Source organism: Montipora foliosa, chromosome 7 (assembly GCF_036669935.1).
Source record: "Montipora foliosa isolate CH-2021 chromosome 7, ASM3666993v2, whole genome shotgun sequence".
Classification (NCBI taxonomy): Eukaryota; Metazoa; Cnidaria; class Anthozoa; order Scleractinia; family Acroporidae; genus Montipora; species Montipora foliosa.
Genome location: NC_090875.1, coordinates 5,867,733 through 5,875,232, shown reverse-complemented (window position 1 = coordinate 5,875,232; position 7,500 = coordinate 5,867,733).

Below are 7,500 nucleotides of genomic sequence, written 5' to 3'. Positions count from 1 at the left end.
ATCTGTAATGCACCCACTTCTAAAAACAAGCATATAACATATTATAGAGATTATAGTAACTTCTGCAAAGAACAATACTTAGCCGACATCAGTCAAATCAACTGGCCAGATTTATACTCCACCTCCACTGATCTCCATGAGATACAAGTAACTTGTGCATGTATGAACAAAGTGAAAGATATTGTCAATAAGCACGCCCCTTTAAAAAAAAGCAACCAATTCTAAAATGAAACAACTTAACAAACCTTGGTTAACACAGGGGCTTTTAAAATCAATTAAAAGGAAACAAAAGATGTATAAATCACATCTTTTCAGCAAAAATTCAATGAAGATAAAAGAGTATAAACAATACTCCAATCTACTTAACAAAATGAAGGCTAAAGCCAAAGATAAATATTATAACCAATATTTTCAGCTGTACAAAGAAAACCTGAAAGAAACATGGAAGCTTATTGGAACAATCATTAAAAGGAAAGCTAAAGTTAAATCAAACTGCTCTTCTAGGATGATAAGAAATAGTAACATCTATACTAACGAACTCGATATTGCTGACCAATTTAATCAGCACTTCACTACAATTGGCCCTACCCTTGCTAGTGCAATTAACCCTATCTACAATAACGCCACCAAATACATACGTAATAGCCCCGCAAATAGTTTTTATTTATCAGCTGTCACTGAAGAATATGTGGCTCAGTTATTCTCAAATCTAAATGAAAGAAAGGCTTCATTGGATATTCCTAACAAGTTAATAAAACTTGCTAGCCATGAATTATGTAAACCTTTCTCATATATTTACAATCTGCCAAATGTACTTAACGTTTCAAGAGTAACTCCAATATTCAAATCTGGGGATGCAACAGATCCTGCAAATTACAGACCCATAGCAGTTTTATCACCATTTAGTAAAATCCTAGAAAAAATTGTCAATGATCAGCTTATCTCATTTATAGATAAATACAATATCCTGTTCAAATACCAGTTTGGGTTTAGAAAAGACCATTCTACTGAGCTTGCTATTTTAGAAATAACTGACATCCTTAAAACCTTAATTGACAACAATCTCATTACATGCAGGGTCTTTCTAGATTTTTCCAAAGCCTTTGATACTGTCAACCATGAGATACTGCTAAGGAAATTACATAAATATGGAGTACGTGGAAAAGCTATAGTTACCTTACTAAAAGAACTCAATATGTGAAACTAGGTAATGTTGAATCTGAATTTCTCCAGATTGTTTGCGGAGTTCCTCAGGGATCAACCCTTGGACCACTATTATTTCTTCTGTACATAAATGATCTTGCTAACTCTTCAGACATGCTTTCCTTTCGACTTTTTGCTGATGATGCTAATATCTTCTATGCTACTAAAACATCAAAAGATCTTGAGGCAGTTATGAACTCAGAACTTCAGAAAGTAATTAACTATTGCAATCTCAATAACTTGTCTATTAACATGAGGAAAACAAACTTTATGATAATAACATCTCCACACAAGTCAACTATACACAATATTAATATCTTAAACATTGAACGCAAAACTAGTATCAAATATTTAGGCATTTATTTAGATGAGCATTTGAATTGGAAAACTCAAATAGCACATGTACAAGGCAAACTGCTGAATTTAAAGATGTTACGACAATTGTATTATACACTTATTTACCCTTATCTTAATTACGGCGCAATGTGTTGGGGCAACAATTATCAGACTAATTTAACTAAGATCTGTACTAAGCAAAATAAATGCATCCGTAGTATTTTTTTTGCAAACAAACAAGAGCCCTCTTTCCCATATTACCAAATCCTTGAAGTTTTAAAATTTGAACATATTGTTACATTCAAAATCTGCTCACTGGCATTTAAATTATACAACAATCCATCAACTGTTCCAGCAATCTTCCATAACTTTTTAACGCCTACAGCAACTGTCCACTCCTATAACACCAGAAATTCTGCCAAGCTTAATTTTTACCGACCACAAGTTAGAACTAACATAGGCAAATTTACTTTTAAGTACTCTGCTTCTGTCATGTGGGAAACTGTCCCCTTGGCACTAAAAAAAGCAAAAATATTTGACAAGTTTAAGAAACTTTATAAGGCCCACCTGATCTCTTGTCAATCAAATAATGTATGTTCTGTTTAATGGTCAAATGTATAGCACGTAACTATTTAATAATAAGGGAGCTCGTTAAAAATATAATAATAATAATAATAATAATAATAATAATTGTTTTCTTATATTTGTTGTGTTTGTTACCGCTGCTGTTGTTGATGACATGTCGTTCTTTTCTTTTGTTTTTGTTTGTCGTTGTTGCTGTTGCTGTTGTCTGTTTGTTTGTATCTTCCTTTTAATTCTTTCCCCCTTTTGCTAAGCTTGTCCTGTATAGATTTCTCACGTGGTTCAGTATATCTCTAATATGCTTAAGTTATATACATGTAATTTTCTTCTGTACATTAGTCCTAGGCTCTACAAATGTTTTTTTCTATATCCCAGTAAAGTTCAGTGTCATTTCTTTGTTTACTTAAAAGTAGGTGGTGGTCAACTAGAAAGCCTTTGCTACTTTGACCACCAGACACATTTTATAACCTGTACTGTAATTATTTTATGTTGTAACCATGTGTTGTGACTATACTTTTCTTTCTATGTTAATGTTATGTAAATATTGTGAAATAAATGAACCATGACCCTGGTGTATCAAGTTTAATAATGAATCGGTATTATAATATTGTTCCTAAAACCTACATCCTAGTCTTCTTCATCAAGGTCAAATCCTGTGAAGCTTTCATTCTTATTGACTGGAAATTGATTTCTGATGGCTACATATGCACAAGCAGGTAAAGGAATCCTCTTCGCCCCCAACATTCCATAAACCAGCCTTGAGAACTCTCGAAAGGAAACCCCTCTTAAGAACTGAAAGAGATCAGAGGAAAAAAGGTGTGGCTAAACTAGAAGCATTGTTTCCTCGGGATTGCTACACAGGTGGCTCAACTGGGAAACCTGTTGCAGAAACAACTTTTGTTTTTGACAAAAGAAAGAAAACTTTCTCGTTTCTGCAACAAATGTTACCATAACATGACTCTTACACTTTTCGGCGAGTACTTCAAATCATATTGGAAGTGTCATTGCCAGCAATGAGTATTATAGGAATGCAGGTCTACGAATCTCGAAAATGAAAACACAAAATTCACAGCAGTTTACATGACTCACCTTTCTTCGCAACCTGTTTGTCGATACATTTGTTTCCCTTTAGTTTTGTATTTACCCCCTGCCAACCTTAGACTCCATTTCTGAAGGCAAACCGCTTGAAACCCAGGATGTTCAGTTATACAGGTCAAGGTAGCATCAGGGACAAGATCGCTCTTCATTGATTCTAAGCAACCTTGCAGCTTACTGCAGCAATAACATTCATTGATGTTTTGAAGGGAAGTAATACGGCAGTTGCTACACTTGCATCTACAACGTACAAACACTACATTAATTTAAGGGAACGCTGTTGAAAGCAGTTGAATTAAAGAAAGGTAAGCACATGCAAGATCATGCTAACACCAAAGTAAGCGAGTAGAAGCATGTGAATGTAAACAAAGTGAACACAGTCATGTTGCTATCGTACGTACCATTCGCTTACATCAACCTTCCCATGAAACTGGTCCTTAAGGTTTTGTTCCAGTTCTTTGTTGGCCGGCATATAATCCATGGTAGGGCCCATACAGTCTCCCTATATAAGTATTCCTTATAAGGCATATCTAACATTGGTGACCAGCTTACTCTCCTTTCTTGTACTACTTGAGGTGCTTGTACTACAGTAAAAACCCACGTATAAGAATGTAACATTTAAGAACCTGTTACGATAAAAGTTCATTTTTAAGCACTCTTCACATAAGAACCATTTTAGGCTAAAATCATAAAACAGGTTCTTATTTTCAAAAAAAGTATATAAATATATATATATATATAAAGTAAACACACAAGGCAAAGATCAGCTGTTGCTACTCCGAGTTTCACGCCGGTTGGCGATCTTCAGGCAACTGGCAGTTCAAATTTATTACAAGCGCATGTAAGCAAAGGTGACATCTAAAACAATGGAGTTATATTTCATGACGACATTTACTAAACATTTCGGAGCGCCTATTAAGAATGTTCTTTGAACGACCTTTCATGATCATCAGCTTTTCCTCTAGGCACAGAGTGCAGTTTCGTTTTCCGTTTCTGCCGGCTGGTAGTTGCTTGACGATGGCCCATCTGATCGAAAATTTCCGATTTTCTTTTTTTAGATTCCAAACGTGTTTGGATAACTCCGTTTCATGCTTGTACTTTTCATTGCGTAGGGATTTTAAAGGATTTCTGTATCTTGTCATATTGTATATATATACAATATGTATACAATTTCTTTTTTTGAGTAGAACGTATTTCGTAGAGCACTCAACTCAATCGATTGAGGAGCAATAACTACGACTTTACACAAGTTTAGGTTTCATGAGTAACCATCGTTCAATGCTACAGAACTGTTTCGTATGGTACAAGTACCACACTCATCAGGGAATTTTAACGACTGAACTGTTGAAATTGGAAAGCTGGCAGTTAAATACGGAAATTTGAATGGTTGCTATAGTAAATGCGTTACACTGCTAAAATGTAACGCATTTACTATAGCAACCATTCAAATTTCCGTATTTAACTGCCAGCTTTCCAATTCCAACAGTTCAGTCGTTAAAATTGCCTGATGAGTGTGGTACTTGTACCATACGAAACAGTTCTGTAGCATTAAACGATGGTTACTCGTGAAACCTAAACTTGTGTAAAGTCATATATATATATATATATAACTTCAGGTGAGTTCCACACTGATAAATCCAGAATAGTGCTCAACAATAATGGAGAGGTAATAACAATATTGAGTAGAAACACACTGTTATATACATATATATCTAACTGGATTTGTCAAAAGGTGCCTGCAGAAATTGTGAAAACAAGCCAATTCTGCTACTGTCACAGACTTAAAGAAAAGCTACCCTCCCCACCCCTGTGCTTTGGTCAGACAACCAACAATCACCTACCCACACCACAGTGTGGGTTCACTCTAATTGGTGATCAAAAGCAAACTATCATTGAAGCCTAGACTAGTCCAGGAAAAATTGCCAATGAAGACATGCTACAGTGTAAAGTCTGACTCAACAAGGCCACAAACTCTAACTGCAGTTAAAGTTTCAAAGCAGCAACCCCCCCCCAGCCCTGTGCTTTTGACACACCACTCACAGTTAGAACTGTCCCTGGGCTGTTTGGATCGGCTGATCACACTCGATTTACTCAGCCTGGCTCACAGAATGCCATTCTGCAGAGAAACGCACAGATAACTATAAATTTCTAACTGGATTTGTCAAAAGGTGCCAGCAGAAATTGTGAAAACAAGCCAATTCTGCTACTGTCACAGACTTAAAGAAAAGCTACCCTCCCCACCCCTGTGCTTTGGTCAGACAACCAACAATCACCTACCCACACCACAGTGTGGGTTCACTCTAATTGGTGATCAAAAGCAAACTATCATTGAAGCCTAGACTAGTCCAGGAAAAATTGCCAATGAAGACATGCTACAGTGTAAAGTCTGACTCAACAAGGCCACAAACTCTAACTGCAGTTAAAGTTTCAAAGCAGCAACCCCCCCCAGCCCTGTGCTTTTGACACACCACTCACAGTTAGAACTGTCCCTGGGCTGTTTGGCAAAGCAGGCCTTGACGGCAAGCCCCCTCAATTTTGAGAGGCCACAATGGCTTGAACACGGGCTGTGCCCGTCCTCAAGCGAAAACTCCAGTAGCTACCTTTTAGCAAATTCGCTCAGATATATATATATATATATATATATAACAATGTTTTTCTACTCAATATAGTTTCATATGGACTTTAATACAGGTCTGTTTCGTAGACCAACAAGGAGTTGGGCCACTCATCAGTTAAATTCCATGTAAACTGTAGCATCGCTGGGGTTTATATACATCAGTAGCGTGATCGTTACAAGATTCAAACTTGAAAAACAATAGTAAAAAAGCATTTGTAAATTTATGATTGGTTGTTGAGGATGCGATTGAACCTAAGGATAAAATTTCGCTTGTGCCTGCAAGTCGATACGAGTTCATTACGTTTGTTGAGCGTCGCCATGTCCGGTTTATATACAATATAGAATTTCTCGGTACTACATAGATTACATCGTTTAGTAAGGTTGCTATAAGATTTGGCCTTGGCTAGAATTTTCCAGGAGATTGCGAAGTCTTTCTTTTGATCTTTTAGCTGCCATAGATGTTTGCTCAGTTCGGTGTCATTCTTTTTACTTTCGTTTTTGAATGACATTTGGTGGTTTCGCCATCTCGTCTTGAACTCAGTGGCGGTGAGGCCGACCTACGTCTCTGTGCTTTCGGCGGTCGTGATGGTGGCTTGATACACTACTTCCTTGACTAAGCATTGTCCTTTCAAAGGGCATTTGTCTGGCGCTCTGCAGTTGCAGAGTTTGGTGGGTGTTTGTTGTGGAGGTGGCATGTTCTGGCTTAGGATGGTTTTGTTGTGTCCACCGATGATCTGTTTTATGTTTGGTGAACAACTATAACTTAGCTTCGTTATAAGTGCATGGGATGGTGTGCTTTCTAGTGCTTTCTGTATAACACTGAGTTCCATGTACTCCATTAGCACCAGTAAAATATGAATAAACATACAAATTATGTGTGAATCAATGCTAATTCCAATGTTACTGCCTGATGAATCATTAATCCCAACCTGATCAAGAAGTATTTACCCAACCAATTCATATGGGATTCGTTGAGTTCCAATCCAAAAATAAATATGTTAAACATCATGATTCCGCAAGTGAGATGTCGCTTATGCTTAGCTCTAGTTTTTCTTTGATCTTCGTTACTATTCTCCTGAGGTATTCTTTGTTGCCGAGAAGTCTAAAGTCCACTGGGAGTTCAAGACCTTTTCCTTGGCCAGCATTATATCTGTTCCCAATGCACTCAGCTTCGATCTCACCGTAGTCTTTAAGAAACTTGTTAAAGATTTTGGAAAGCTCCATATGTCCTGCATCGCTTCTGCATACTTATCGAAAGCATTGTCAGGCTCCATCTCACATGTTGAAACTTCCCCAATAAACACAGTAGCATCCTTGAAATGTGCATTATAACCAGGAACACTGGCTTCTGTGAAAACCTGGTACTCTTGTGCCATTACTGTGCTGAATGGATTGCTTCCAATGTATAGATGTTTTGATATTTCGGCAAGCAAAGAATCAAAGAATGAGTGTAAACGAACGAGACATGAACAACTGCTGACCCTCTGAAACGCTAGTAAAGAGCACTACCGCACTGGCACTTACGTCATTTCCTATGCTCTGTTCTAAAACCGCAAATACCCGGGTGGAGAGTGACAGCTCGACCTAGTTATCAAAACAAACACGCTCCACGTGAACCTGTGGGGCTTTACCGGCGAGTATTTCGAGCAATGAATCGTTTCTTATTT